The sequence below is a fragment of the Protopterus annectens genome, chromosome 1.part2, assembly GCF_019279795.1.
Source record: "Protopterus annectens isolate FY-2018-M chromosome 1.part2, PAN1.0, whole genome shotgun sequence".
Classification (NCBI taxonomy): Eukaryota; Metazoa; Chordata; order Ceratodontiformes; family Protopteridae; genus Protopterus; species Protopterus annectens.
Genome location: NC_056727.1, coordinates 709,618,895 through 709,635,228, shown reverse-complemented (window position 1 = coordinate 709,635,228; position 16,334 = coordinate 709,618,895). Strand labels below are relative to the sequence as shown.

The window sequence follows — 16,334 nt, the reverse complement described above, 5'->3', positions numbered from 1 at the left end:
AAACATTCCCTTTCATAATAAAACATAACATAAGAGCCTGCCATCATGGACTGGCAGATGTCCTTCATGGATGCATCTGCAGTCATAACAAATGGGTTGTCCTGTCGTCAGGCAGCCCTTCGGTCGGCCGGATTCCAAAGTCTGGGTCCGGCTTTGGCTGATGTCGCACTTCACCCGACGTCATCTCTGCTGGTCTTCGGGTATAAAGGCATCAGCCGACGCCATTTTCCTCAGTCATTCTTGCCGCGTGGCGCCCGAAGCAGAAGCTGTTCGCAAGTGCCGGTCGGTCAGATCCAGAGATTACTACTACCGAATACTACTTCGAAGACTTCTAAAAGCTAAGTACCACGTTGGGGACTCTTTCTTGCCTCAGCCGATGTCAGAAAAAGTCAATAACTGTTTAACTTGTGGGAAACAAATACCTCATAAAGATTTCCACTCTTACTGTCTGCCTTGCTTAGGCCCAGACCACGACGTAGCAGCCTGTTCGGCCTGTGCTTCCTTCAACCGACGAACGCTTAGGCGTCGGTCGGAGTTTGCTGAACAGTTTTTCGGCTCAGATTTTGCGTACATTATGCCGTCGGATCCTCCGACTACCCAAATTGTTAAACGCAAAGAAAAAGACCGACACTCGCGGTCCGCGGTTTCGGCCGAAACCACGGTTAAGCAAGCCGCGAGTGTCTCGGTTTCGGCCGAAACCGAGAAAACTGGTCAATCTTCAGCCGAATCCATGACTACTACTGAGGCTCCTGCTACCTTACCTGAATCGGCCTCAGAAATTTTGCCTACAACTGTGGTTTCTAGTGATTTATCAGACACCATCCCTTTGGATGTCTCTACCCCAGCACGTGGTGCTGCTAGACCCCCTGCAGCCATGTCTATCAAGGCCTTTGCCAGGGCTAAAGCAGCCAAATCTGCTAAATCTGTGCCTGTTAAACCCCCCCTCACACAGGCCCACTTCTAGTTCACAAATGCTTACTCTGGCAGAAGATTTAATATCCTTAAGTAGGGCAGAGCCCCCCGAGCCAGTGTCCTCTGATGATTCTGCGGATGACTCAGACATTACAGACCAGCCAGAGGATCCTTTTTCTACTTATGAAGACTCCGATGCTGAAGAATCCATTCCAGCTGCCTCTCCACCAGAGGAATTTTCCTTTGGGGAAACCTTACATGCCATGAGAGAACAATTCCAATGGCAGGGACAAGATTTCTCAGATTCAAGAAAAAGGCTTAGGACTTTTCTGCACTTACCACAACATAGGCCCTTAGCTATACCTCCTGTTCTGCCTGTTGTGGATGATGCATTTAATGATGTCTGCACTGCTCCTGATTCTTTACCTCCAGCCCCTGCCAAACCAGATAGATTTTACAGGGTGCCAGACACTCATCACCACCTATACAAGGCCCCACTTGCAGACCCCGAAACTATTTCCCAGGGGCCTAAGGCAGTAGCCTCGACCACAGCAAAAACCCTATTCCTTCTGAAAGGGAATCCAGGTCCTTAGAGATGGGAAAAAAGTTTACACCTCTGCTACTCTCTCAGCTAGAGCTTTAAACTGTCAGTTTCACATGATCCAATACCAAGAGTTTATGCTTTATCAGTTAACTAAAAAACTGTCCTCTGATGAATCTTTAGATAAGAAATATGTATTAGAAATGGTGAATAACATCCAACAGGTTAGTAACCATTCCTTAAAATGTGGCTATGATGCACTGGAGGCTTCATTTAGATCAGCCATGACTGGCACAGTGATAAGAAGGCATGCATGGTTGAAAGAACAGGTCTTACCGGATCATGTTAAAGCAAAGCTGTTAGATGCTCCTATGGATAAGGCCAGTCTATTTGGTACACCTGCCCAGCAAGTAATGAAGAAAATGGAAGAAAAGGCAAAATCTGTACAAACAGTTAAAGATTTCTTACAGGTTCAGCCCCCAAGGTTTAGCAGGAACTGGCCTGCCAAAAATTGGTCCTTTCCTGACTCCACAAGATCCCAAAGGGGCAGGAATAGACCCTCTAGAGGCAGAAATCAATCCAGAGGAGGTGCCTACAGAGGACGACAGTGGCAAGGCAATAACCGAGGCACAGACACAACCACTGCCACTGCAACAGGACAATCACAGTGACTTGGCTCTAACTCCGCCTACCAGGGAGCAAATAGCAGCACCATTAGGCGGAAAGTTAGCCTTATTTTCGAAAAATTGGCACTATATCACAAAATACAAGTGCATTTTGCAAACCATAGACCAAGGCTACCGGTTCCACTTTCACACCTTACCAGTAAAAGAGGAATGCCAAACCTGCCTCCAAATCAAAAATAGAAGCTCTGCAGCAGATAACGGAATTAACAAAGATGAGAGCTGTGGAAAGAGTACCAATAACAGAACAGGGCAAAGGATTCTACTCCAGACTCTTCCTAGTACCAAGAAAAGAGAAAAGTTGGAGACCTATTCTCGACCTGTCCATCTTAAACACATACATCATTGTCCCAAAATTCAAAATGCTGACCCCTACAGCAACTTCTTCCCATGCTGGGCAAGGAGTGTTGGCTGGTAACTCTAGATCTCAAGGAGGCATACCTGCACGTCCCCATTCGACCAAATTGCAGAAGATACCTCAGATTTCTTGCAGGATCCGAGCATTATCAATTCTCAGCATTGCCCTTTGGCTTATCTACTGCGCCCAGAGTATTCACAAAATGCCTGGCATCAGTAATCGCTCACTGCAGAGTACAGGGGATCCAAATTTATCCATACCTGGACGACTGCCTGTTACAAGCGGACAACAAAAGCAAGCTGACAACAGATTTACAAAGGGTCATTTACTTGCTACAAGCCCTGGGATACACAGTCAATTTACAAAAGTCAAGGCTGATGCCATCCCAAACAAGAACATTCTTGGGCGGAATTGGACACAGTAAAACAAATGGCATTCCTAACTGCAGAAAAACAAAAGAGCTCCCTCTTTACTTCTTGGCATTAACAAAGCAGAACAAACTAACAGCAAGAAAAGTTCTGCAGGCCTTGGGCTTCATGGCATCATGCATAATCTTGGTCCCACATGCCAGACTGCATATGAGAAAGCTACAGTGGTACCTAAAGAATTTATGGTCTCAACACAGGCACAGCTTAGAAACAGAAATACCACTAATTCCATGCCTAAAACAGGAGTTCCTATGGTGGGCTCAAGCATGCCAGTCAAATCCAGGCTTACCCTTCCACAACTTTCGAGCAAGCCAAACCATCACAACGGACGCCTCAGACCTAGGATGGGGGGCGCACATGCTGGACAAATGCGTACAAGGATTGTGGACTTAGGACCAACTGCACCTGCACATAAACCAAAAAGAAATGCTGGCAGTAAAACTGGCAATCCAAAAATTCAGACCATTCCTCAAAGAAGGCCATTTGATGATAAGGACAGACAACACCACAGTCATGTGGTACATCAACAAACAGGGAGGCACTCATTCATACCCCCTATGCAGAATGACTTTGGACCTTTGGAATCTGGCTCTCAGCTACAACATCCAGTTACAGGCAATATTTGTACCGGGAAAAGAGAACACCCTAGCAGACATGTTAAGCAGAACCACCTCGGATGCTCACGAATGGATGCTACACCCGGACATCTTCAAGGCCATCACAAAGAAATGGGGAATGCCACAAATGGATCTATTCGCTTCCCCACTCAATCACCAGCTCAAAAAATTCTGCACAAGGACATTCCACCCACTTGCATGGAAGGTGGACTCTCTATCCTTAAGCTGGAAAGGCCTGACAGCATATGCATTTCCACCTCTTCCCTTGATGCACAAGGTACTACTGAAAATCAAAGAGGAACGTCCAAGGATAATCCTGATAGTTCCGAACTGGCCAAGACAACACTGGTACCCATTGCTGAGGAGCATGTCTCGGGAGAAAATGTGGTCAATACCCCTGATGCCTTTGATGTTAACTCAGAACAACTACAACATCATGCATCCAAACCTAAAAACCTTGCAACTGACTGCCTGGAACATCACATAGCAGCAACTAACCCAGATCTTTCCCAAAGGGTTAAAGACATTATCCTTGAAGCCCGCAGACCTTCAACAAGAAGGAACTATGCAGGAAAATGGAAAAGGTTTGTCATTTGGAGTACTGAAAGAGGAAAAGATGTCAAACATAGATATTGCTAACATTCTGGAGTACTTGGCAGAGCTTCTACATACAGGCCTGTCCTATTCCTCCATCAAGATACATGCATCAGCTATTTCAGCAGAATACAGCTTTGATCCACCTGTCTTTTCACATCCTCTACTCAGGCAGTTCCTCGGAGGGATCAAGAATGTAAAACCTCCTAGGAAACCACCATTACCAGCATGGGACTTGAACTTTGTGCTAGAAAAGTTGACACTCCCTCCGTTTGAACCAGCAGCAACAGCAGATCTACAACACCTGTCATGGAAAACTGCTTTCCTACTGGCTATTACCTCAGCAAGGAGGGTTTCGGAACTACAGGCCTTAATGGCAGTGCAACCCTTCCTAATCTTCCATCAAGATAGGGTGTCCATGAGAACTAATCCTACATTTATGCCTAAGGTGGTATCCAGAGTGTCTTTAAACCAGGCAATCCACCTACCTACCTTCTTTCCCAATCCACAAAACAGAGGGAAAGAATGCTGCATACCTTGGATGTACATAGACAGTTACGCTACTACCTGGACAGAACCAAAAGTAACAGAAAAACTGACCAGCTTTTTGTAGCCTATGCAACAGGAAGGGAAGGAAAAGCAATTTCCAAACAGACAATATCCAAGTGGATAGGAAATTGCATAAGATTCTGTTACTCCTACCATGGAAAACCAATTCCACAGAACATAAGGCCTCATTCTACAAGGGCTACAGCCACTACCACAGCTTTCTTACGAGGAGTGGCAACCAAGGACATTATTGAGGCGGCTACTTGGACCTCCGTGCATACATTTGCCAAGCATTATAATTTACCTCTATATTCTAGATCCCGAGCAGGGTTTGCCACTGCTGTACTGCAAGGGATCCTAACCACACCATAATTTTTCTTCCTCCTCCCCTAGTTTGGCTATGGTATTCTACCCATTTGTTATGACTGCAGATGCATCCATGAAGGACATAGTACAGTTTTGTACCTACCATAAATGTAGATGTCCGAACTGGATAGCATCTGCAGTCAGGATTACCCTCCCTCCTTCCCCTCTGTGGTACTCCTAGGGTATTTACCCTCCTAATAGCTAGCTGGGGGGGGGAGTCTCTTATGGTGTATTTGTTTGTATATATGTACATACATGCTTATTTTTTGTGTTTGCCTTCTACTTTTTTGGAAACATTGGCATTTCTCCAAAATTTAGCCTTCCAAGAGGGCAACTGGCATCTGGGGCAAGAAACACTGAGGAAAATGGCGTCGGCTGATGCCTTTATACCCGAAGACCAGCAGAGATGACGGGTGAAGTGCGACATCAGCCGAAGCCGGACCCAGACTTTGGAATCCGGCTGACCGAAGGGCTGCATGACGACAGGACAACCCATTTGTTATGACTGCAGATGCTATCCAGTTCAGACATCTACATTTATGGTAGGTACAAAACTGTACTTTTCCTATCATCTGTCAGGCCAGCCTGATAGACATGGGCATCTTGAGGCAGCATAACATTTGTCTCATGTATACTGACAACCACTTTTATCTGAGAGATGTAGCTACAGTATGAAATTTGAGGCAAGACTCTCACGTAAAGACAAATTGAATGCCAAAGAGGTTGTCAGTGTGTGAGCGCACACACACTTCCCACACTGAATAATACTACAGATAAACTCACATATGTGGAGGAAATAACTAGTAACTTAAAAGATCAGAGGCTTCCCAAATGGAAATCACTTACACATAATGCCAAAAAAGCAACCAGAACACACACACACCAAATGTTTCAACAAATAAGCCCATAAGGTGTAACACCACAAAACCTAATATATTGGTCATAGGTGACTCCATTGTGAGACACCCGGATGTTCACCTCGCCAGACTGGATAAGGAGCAGGTTATGGTTAGCTGCCTGGATCCGTCAAGTCATGCAAGCACTCAAGTCACTCAACTACAAGTACTGATATGAGTCCATCATAGTCCTTTTTGGGTGAATGCCTTGAGACTTACCTGACTGGACTATATGAAGAGAGACAACTGAGCTCTCAAATTGTGTCACAAGCAGGTATAAGCCTAGCCTTAATCAGCATTCTACCTTCTGTAAGGATGATGCCACAATACAAGCAAAAAATGATTGACTTTAACAATCGGCTTAGCTTCTGGTGTCATCCCAATGAGATCCAATGTCTGTCAGCCGGGAAAGACATAGTCGATGGGCCACACTGATTTGCCAGAGATGGTTGGCACCTGTCTCCTCTAGGCTTTTTTATACTGGCAAAGGCATTAGCTGTCCTTTGTTGTGTCTTTTTTAGGCAGTGTCAAAATAACAACCCCCCCCCCCCCCAACATAACAAAATCCAGTCTAGATAAACTCAGGGTACTGCTGTTTAATGCTAGGAGTCTAAACAAGAAACTGCATTCCTGGAAGCAGTCCTTACTTTGGATGATGCTGACATCTGTGCAGCCACCAAGACATGGTTCAGAGGCTTTGAAAGCACCCCGGCATTGCAGGGCTACAATGTCTTCCATACATTCAGACCACAAGCAGAGTATGAAAGAACTAAAGAGGAGGCGTATCCATCTTCATTCAGGGTAAGTACACCCTGAGACAGGTCAAACAGTATGACTCTCCTGCGTTACTCTGTCCAATTAACTTTAGGCAAAGCCCCGTACCACATCATAGCTAGCTTAAGCAGTTGTAGTGAATCGGCTGTACCTGACCAGATTAAAACCAAGTCTTGCTTAAAAAAAAAAAAAAAAAAAAAAAGCCACCCTGGTAGACCCATAGTATAAACAAGGCAATATAACAACAGAAAGAAACTAATGTCCAGGGACAAGAGGAAGCTGGCTCAGCAGAGGAAGAAATCCCTTTCTAGCTTAAGTAAACAAATTAGCTATGGAAGACTTGACAAGATCTCTAATTACGAAGCAAAACTAGCCTCCCTAGCTAAGGATAATTACAAGACATTCTTTAACTACATCTGAAATCTAAACAGGAATACCCAGCTATGCTCTGAACTAGTTGTGGATGGCACCACCCATACTAAACTGGAAGTAATAGCTAACATGGTAGCTGACAGATTTGGAGCAAACCCCACCCCCTGTCCCTTCCAGTCCATAAAAAACTGAAAGGCTGCCAGCCTAGCTAGATAAATTTTTGTAGATAATTGTATGCCATTGTAAATATTAATATAATCCACAGGCTTTATTTCACAAATGTAAGAAAACTGAGTTAAATGTTGAACATCTGAAGTAGGAACTTCATTTGTCAGCAACCTTTGGGATACGGATCTGATCTCGGATCCGAGCCGGCAACTTCTACCGCAGCATAGATCTGAGCTCCTAGCTCCTCCCTTTACCCATAATCCCCTGCCAACCCTGACTGACCTCAGATCTAGTTTGCCACGCGCTTCAAGCTACAAGCTGGTTTTTCGGGCTCCTGCTATTTAGCTAAGTTTTGTGAGAAAAACTTTCTATTTTTACTTCCCTTTTCTTGTGTGAGTGAGAGCAAGTGTTTAGGTATCCTATATATCTCTCTATTTAACTTAATTTGTGTTGATTTTTCCTCCCTGCCCTCGCTGGTCATAGCGCGTGTTTGTGGTGTGTGTAGGGGCCTAGTGAGTGTGTTTCTGTACTTCTATGTCGGAGGCCCCTAAAGCCATCTTTTCAAAGTGCACCGAGTGTGGCCATAAGCTTTCACTGGCGGATGGCCACACCCGGTGCGTTAGGTGCCTTGGGGTTGAACGCCTCTCCTTGGGATGCGCGATTTGCACAGCATTCAACCCCAGGGTACTTAAGGACCGGAGGTCGAAGCTGGTTCTGGCGGGCCTTTTGCCCCCGGATTCGGCTCTGGCCACAGGTGCTTCTGTGGCCGCTACCCAGCCCTCGGTGGTAGCCACCCCTGTCTCCCTCCCTCCGGTCGGGACTCAACCTCCCACTTCGGCTCCGGAGGAGAGGGAGGCCAGGAAAGCCAAACGGAAAGAGAAGCCCCATAAGCGGTGGGTCGAGGACTCCTTGGCCCCACCCGCCAAACGGGCTTCTCCATCCAGAGCTTCTGGATCGCTGCCTCCTCAGCTCCGGTCTCCTTGTTTCTCACCGGGACCTGGGGAGGAGGGGACCCGGTCCCCGTCGAGGTCATCGAGGCGACAATCTAGGTCTGCCTCGGTGGCCTCTTTGAGGTCCACCTTTAGCATGTCAGATGCAGACATGGACCGGATGATGAGGAGGTTCATCCAGGCCCAGCTGCAGATGGGAGTGCTCTTGCCCCCCCCCCTCCGGGGGGGGGGAGCTCGACCCCATTTTTTGCTCCAATCGCTCCTTCTCTGACCCACTTTCCGGGTTCGGAGCATTCGAAGCTGAGCCGCGTTGGATCCGGGGGTGGGTCGGAGCCGATAGTACTGGTTACTTCGGCTCCGACTGGTCCCTCAAGCTTGTCTGATCTGACATCTGAGAGCCATGGGCTGAGCTTCGGATCCGAGGGATTCGGTGTGACTTCGGCTCCGTCCCGGTCGGAGCACACGGGTCCTTCGGATCCGAGGGTCTCTGCCCCAGATCCGGTCCCCGCTTCAGATCCGAGTGGGAGTTGACTCTCTGATCCTATCGAGAGTGGATCCCCCTCGGCTTTTGCGGTGGTGGAGAGGGCACTGTTGAGTGCATCCGGGCCTCCAGTCCTGGCTTCGGCTCCCTCCTGCACTCCCTCTCAGCTGGTTCAGGCTCCCATCACCCGGCCTTCGGGGCAGCCTGCTTCAGCGCCTCTGGGTGTTCCTTTGGAACATGGCATTGCTGGTGAGACTTCCTCGGACAGCCCCCCCGAGGAGGTTCCTCACAAAGCTAAGTGTAAGAGGAGACATGTGGACTCCCCCCGAGTCCCTTACGGAAGATACGGACTTAGATGAAGGGGAGGGTCCCCAAGGTCACCCCCCGAGGATGTCTCCTTTGGAGACATCATGGAAATGCTCAGGATTAGAGGAGGGTGGTCTGCCCCCAAGGCTTCCTCCGATGAGTCCGTATTCCTAGAGGCGTTCGAAGCAGGGCCATCTACCTCTTGGTGTCCCCTCCCCCCGACCCCCTGGTGGACCTTATTTCCACCAGGGCTTGGAAGGAGACGGACACTGTAGAGCCAGTCCCCAAGTGCCCAGATAGGATCCTGAGTCCCCCTGCAGAAAGAACCCACTGGAGCAGAGATCCCCCCGTGGATGCCATGTTGGTGGCGGCGGCCACCAAGAGGGAGTTGGCTCAGGAGAGCTCCGTGGTCCACCCAGCGGGCAAGGAGTCTCTGGCGATGGACCGCCTTGGGAAGCGGGTCTTCAGTTCAGCAACCTTCTCCATGAGGGCGCTGAACTATATGGCACACATCCGGATGCAGCGAGATCTAATAAAAGAATATGCTGCCTCCCCCCCCAGAGTCCATGTCGGAAGGGGGCAAGCAGCTGTACTCCTCCCGAATGTCCACTCTACGTTCAGTTTCCAACACTTCTATGTGGCTCTTGTCTCACGCCATGGAAGGAGCCGCTAGAGCTGACTGAGCCGGCCTGGTAATGAGGCGCCAAGCCTGGCTCCGACATTGTGACTTCTCAGAACCCTTTAAGGCGCCATTCGCGAATGCCCCCTTTGATGGTTCTGCATTGTTTGGCAAAACCGTTCGACACTTTAATCCAGAGCGAGAAAGACGGGAAGACGTTGTCTGCCGTCTGAGTCCGCTTCTGTGCTCCCCAGAGGTCCTTTTCTAAGAACCAAAAGGGTCAGAAGAAGATGTGGTTCCAAAAATCGCATCAGTCCCAGTCTGCTCAGGACAACCAGTCCTCTTGTGGCAGAGGAGGACAGGGAGGACGCCGCCCTAGAGGCAGAGGGGGTCCCAGAAATTTTTCGTCCAGAGAACCCTTCTCTGAGAGGCCCACGCAGAACCCCTGAGGGGTTGCCCGGCTGCTCCACTCTGGAGGCAGTCGGGGGGCATCTTTCGAGGCACCTAGCAATGTGGGAGTCCATAACAGATTGCTGGGTGCTTCCCATCATATCCAGAGGCTACCAAATTCCCTTTATTGTAACCCCCAAAAACAGAAGCCTCCCCGACGTACCACCCAATCAGAGGGAGGCGGCTGCTACAGAAATTCAGCAGCTTTTACAAAAAAGAGCCATCCAACCCGTCCCCCCAGATCGGGGTTTTACTCCAGGTTCTTTCTGGTGCCAAAAAAGACGGGGGGCTTGAGGTCCATCCTCGACCTCTCTCTCTTGAACCTGGCAGTACCCAAAGAAAAGTTCCGGATGGTCACGCTACAATCTATTCTCCCCCTGTTACGGGAGAACGACTGGATGTGCTCGATAGACCTCAAGGATGCGTACTACCACATTCTTGTGGACAGACGTTCCAGGAGGTTCTTCCGCTTCCGGCTGGGAGCCAGTCACTTTCATTTCAGGGCCCTCCCCTTCGGTCTCACCTCAGCCCCCAGGGTGTTCACCAAAGTCTTGGCGGTTATAGCGGCCCACCTTGAGGCTTCAGGGAATTCAGGTCTTTCCGTACCTGAACGACTGGCTCCTCATCGCCCCAACAAGGCATCTGCTCTGTTCAGGCAGGGATTATTTCCTCAATCTTGCTCCACGCCTAGGGTTGACTGTCACCATGGCCAAATCCTCTCTGGCTCCTACACAGGTAATAGATTTCATAGGGGCGAGATTGGATTCCAGACTGTTTGCCTTCCTGACTCCCGATCGGCTTCAGAACCTGAGGTTGCATGTTCAGGCCATTCTCCAACTTCCTTCTCCACCGGCGGAATTGATCCTGTGGGCTCTAGGGTCCATGGCGGCAGCAATTCCTCTGCTGCCCCTAGCCCGTCTAAATATGAGGGTCTTGCAGTGGACCCTCCAGGTGCAATGGTCCCTGTCTCTCAACCCCCTGTCCCATCCTATTCCCCTAAGCAGGGCTTGCAGAGGGTCACTTGTGTGGTGGCTCCAGTCCCCGAGCCTTCACACGGGACGACCATTCTCGATGCCTTCCCCCGTCGCCACAGTGACCACGGACTCCTCTCGCCTGGGGTGGGGGTGGGGGGCACTATTCAGGCAGAACGGTCCAAGGCACGTGGAACGACAGAGACCTCCTTGCATATCAATATCCTAGAGATGAGGGCGGTGCTTTTGACGTTGCAGGCACTTCACAGCCTTCTTCCGATTGGGACGATTGCGGTACAAATGGACATGTCAGTTGTCTGGTACATCAACAAACAGGAGGGAACCAGGTCTTATCCTCTTTGTCGCGAGGCCATGAGAGTGTGGGAATGGGCGATATCCACCAACCGCTTTCTCATTGCAATGCACATTCCGGGACGGTCCAACATCCTAGCAGACAGGCTCAGTCATTCGATTCTGATCCCATACGAATGGTCTCTCAATCCTCTAGTAGCGAAGCAAATATTTGCCCAATGGGGGCAACCCTGTTGCGATCTTTTTGCCTCTCCTTCAAATACCAAATGCAACAGTTACTTCGCTCTAATCCCCCCTCACGGGGAGTCCCCGAGAGACTCTCTAGTACATGCTTGGCCTCCCGGTCTCCTTTACGCTTACCCTCCATTGCCCATTATGCTAAAACTCTTACAGAAAGCCAGTCGGCTGGGGAGCAAATGATCCTCATTGCCCCATTCTGGCTTCGTCAAACATGGTTCCCATACCTGTGGTCTCATTTGATTCATTCACCCTGGATTCTGGATCCCCTCCCGGATCTCATTACTCACCCTCTGGGTCTTCCGACCCCCAACCTGGTCAACCTCAAGCTGACTGCTTGGTTGCTCCAGTTCCACTCCTGATAAGGACTCCCGGAATCTCCTCACCAGTCAAAGCCATCCTAGTAGCAGCACATAAACCTTCCACCAGAAGGGTCTGTCGAAGTAAGTGGAAACGTTTCTCCATTTGGGTGGAGCACCATCACTTAGATCCTTTCACGGCGCCTCTTACGTCGGTTTTGGATTTTCTAACTACCCTTTTTAATCAAGGAGCTAGCTGCTCTACAGTCAAGGTACAACTAGCAGCGATTTTGCATTATCATTTAGGGCATGAATCGGGCCCTCTAATTACTTCCAAGCTTTGTAAAGCTTTCCTCAAGGGTTCCTTCCTTCTCAGACCTCCAGTCAGGGAGGTAGTACCCCCATGGGATTTATCTTTGATTCTACAGACCTTGACAATCCCCCCTTTCGAGCCGGCGGCTACTGTTGATCTTAAATACCTCTCTTGGAAGACGGCCTTCTTGGTGGCCATTACTTCAGCTAAAAGGGTCTCTGAGCTTCAGGCTGTCTGTGTTAAACCGCCATATTTAGCCTTCCATCAGGATAGAGTTTACCTCAGGATCAGTCCGTCCTTTATGCCTAAAGTATCTTCGGAAGCTAATATTAATCTATTAATCTTCCCGTGTTCTTTCCCAAACAAAGGAGAGTACAAACTGCATTCCTTGGATGTGCACAGACAATTACGCTTTTATATTCATCGAACTGCTGGTCATAGGCAATACGACCAGTTGTTTGTCTCCTTTGCCAAAACAAATTTAGGCAAGTCAATTTCTAAAGTTACCCTGTCACGGTGGATAGTAAAAAACTGAAAGGCTGCCAGCCTAGCTAGATAGAATTTTGTAGATAATTGTATGCCATTGTAAATATTAATATAATCCACAGGCTTTATTTCACAAATGTAAGAAAACTGTGTTAAATGTTGAACTTCAAAAATGTAACCATGCACCCTGCTGGAAGAAAGCTGCCAAGTAATTACAACTGTGTTTGATCTCAAAACTCTGAGACATAATGTCTGGACTAAGGAATTTCTTCTGTTGTTTTGAGACCAGAGTTAATTGCTATATGTTTTGCATGTATAATGTCTTTTATTGCTGTGGTTTCCTGGCCAGGTGCAAGATTGCACAGAGAAATGTAAATTTTGAGTTTCTGTTAGCCTGGGAAACCAGAGAAGTGTTAAGAATGATGTAATCTAAAATGAGTCAGCAGTGATGTATTATCAATTTAAGAGATCTCTGAGAGAAAGAGATAGCATTTTGCATTTGTCTTCAGAACTAACGACATCACCAGCACTCTGCCTTTGCTCTGCACTTATGCAAGTTTTTTAGAACATTTTCTCTTAGAAATAGAAAATAGTAAGAGCTGTTTTCTATATTTGTCAGACTATGTTGCAATATTGGCTTAAAGCATTTTCCTGTGTCTCAACTCTTAACTAGCACTGTGTTGAATTGAGGAGATTTGTCTTATGTTTTTATTTATGAAATATTTTAAACCTTTCAACTGTGGCTGTTTTGTGTAGAGATAATTTTAGCTCTTAGAGAGTACTTGCATGCATTTGGTGATACTATACTAGCCACTCCAGTAAGCCTTGCTGTTCATTCACACTTAGTAATTGGATAATATTGCACAGTAAAATTGGACACCCTTTGGGAAGAGCCTTATTAGTAGCTGATGGGGGTTTTGGTGGCAGTGGATTACTACCTTATAGCCTGGGCAGAAAGGGCATATCTACTGAACCTGTGCCATCCTTCCCCAGGAGTGTCTTTGTGTTTGTATATAAATCATATCTCAAAAGTGTGTGCGTGTCAGCTACTTGGGCAGGGACACGCAGCACTGGTTGGACAAGAGAGGGTGCTGGATGTTTTTAGCTTGACCACTCAGCTGAGATCTGGACCCTATAGCTGTGCCAGTGGGGAGTCTTATTTGGGGGTAGGAGAGAGAGGGAGATACCAGCCCCAGACTGACTGTGATCTCTGTGTGCTCTTAAGGAAATGTGTACTTTTCTGTGTGTACTTGTTATCCTTCCCAATGTGCATGCCCCTCACTTGTGCTAGTGGTGCGGATTGAGGCTTCTTGATTACTGGGCCAGTACATGGGTGTCACTAATTGTTTGGCAGTGGTGCGATATCCACATCAAATATTAATTGTTTGATAGTGGTGAGTTAGCCACATCACATACTAATTGGCTTGTAGTGGCTTGGATAGTGAATTCCTGTAGCTTGTGGATAGTGATCACTGAAGGTGTTGGTACTCCAAATCAGCCACACTCTTGAATATTCAGAGTTCAGATCACAAGTGTGTTATTTCTTTTGTTAGCTTAGTCAGTCAGGGAGAGCAGGCAAGCATGTCTGCAGAGGAGTATAGCAAGCTGACAAGGAGCCAGTTGGTGGAGATGTGCCAGGCTAAGGGACTGGTGCATAGAAACCTGACTATGGCAGGCATTGCAGCTTTGGTCACAGCTGCATCAGAAAACCGCAATCAGGAGGACGATCAGACTGGCTGTGTATATGTACAACACTCAGAGAATGGACAGCTCATACTTGCTGCAGAGGACTTAAAAATCCATCTGAAGCTAGAGACTTGAGTTGGAGGCCAGGCAGTTGGAAATGGAAGCTGAGGAGAAGCAGAGGCAACACGAAAAGGAGATGCTGACTCTTTGCCAGCATCATGGAGGTAATGGGGAGGGGAGTAATTGGACCCCAGAAGTACAAAAGTTCAGTAAATTTCTTCCACAGTTTACAGAGGGGGATAATTTTGATAGTTACATTCATATGTTTGAGAAGGTGTGTAAAAGTATGATGTTGACCAAAGGCTCTGGGTATGATTCCTGACCCACTTACTCCATGGTAAAGCTGTAAATATACTTTCCACAGTGTCAGACAATGACTTCTTAAATTATAGTAAGAATTGTTTGCTAAAATTGTTTAAGCTAACATCTGAAGCTTGTAGGAAAAAGTTTCATGAGCATAGACGGATGAAAGTGTGTGTGAATATGTTGCTGAACAAAGTATTTTTGTTCATAGGTGGGTGAGTGGATGTCAGGTCACCACTTTTGAAGGGCTGGTAGACCTTTTGGTGGGGGAGTAAGCCCTTAGCACTTTGTCTGAGGGCATGAAGATCTTGTGAGGTAATAGACAATGTGCTACTTCAGTTGAGCTGGGGAAGAAGGGAGACCTATACCTAGAAGTAGGGCATTCCTGTACAGGAAAGGGACCCCCCCCCCCCAGTACTGCTCATGGGTCTAAAGGAACCCATGGTGGTCAGCCCAGACTACCCCAACAGAATCTGCCCGTAGCAAGGGAAGCCACTAGTCTAGGTACACATCTAGTACCTAGGGTTAAATCTTTTGAATGCAACCAGTGGGGCCATGTGGCATAGAGATGTCCATGGAGGCAAGGTGGTAAACAAAAGGTGAGAGAGACAGTAAGTGGGAAAGACAGAATGCCAATAGTAGGTTGTCTTGAGACAACAGGGGTACAAAACTACCATCCTGCAGATGGCTTGATAAGGAAGGATTTTGACGAGGCAGTACCATGTGTTAATACAATTGCACTCAGTCAGACTTCCAGACAAGCATGTGGGTCTGGTAGCCTTACCATGATAGGGAAGCCCTTGTGCTGAGTGTTTGCAGTAGATTGCAGGAGTCGTCTGAGGGAGATCTGGTGACTGACCATCTCAGTGAGGCTCGGACTGACACCTTAGTGGAAGGGGGTAGTAATATCCCAGCAGCTATCTCCAACCCAGGTTCGAGAAATCCAAGCAGTGTTACAGGAGTTTAGGGACATGTTCACTAGGAAATCAGGGTGCACCCACCTGGTGCAGCACCAGGTGGATACAAGACCCCAAAGGCCTATTAGGCAGGCCCCTTATAGGGTGCCTGAGAGTGTTAAACAGATTCTGAGGGAGAAGATACAGGAAATGTTGGAACTAGCGGTAATTCGAGTCCAACAGTCCCTGGGCCTTCCCAGTGGTGCTGGTGCCAAAGAAGGATGGCAGCACCAGGTTCTGTGTGGACTACAGGAAATTAAATAGTCGCACAGAGTCAGATGCTTACCCCATGCCTAGGACAGATGACCCTAGAGCAGCTGGATGTGGCTAAGTATCTGACCACCATTGATCTTACCAAGGGTTACTGGCAGGTGCACTTGACTCCCAGTGCTAGAGAGAGGTTTGCCTTTGACTCCTTTTGGCTGTTACGAGTTCACAAAGATGCCCTTTGGGATGAAAAATGCCCCAGCAACTTTCCAGAGGCTGGTAGATCATATCCTAGGAGGAGGGTTTGCCCTTGCTTACCTAGGTGATATTGCCATCTGCAGCCATTCCTGGCAAGAGCACCTTCAACATGTCAGGGAGGTACTGGGCAGACTACAGACGGCAGGGTTGACCATTAAGCCCAGGAAATGTCAGGTGGGTAT

General features: G+C 47.9%; 1 protein-coding gene across 1 annotated transcript in view; it reads left to right on the top strand.

Annotated features, from left to right (window-relative positions):
- Window positions 1-16,334, top strand: part of SPAST (spastin) — a 2,490,626-nt gene that overhangs the window by 991,457 nt on the left and 1,482,835 nt on the right. The window lies entirely within an intron of this gene.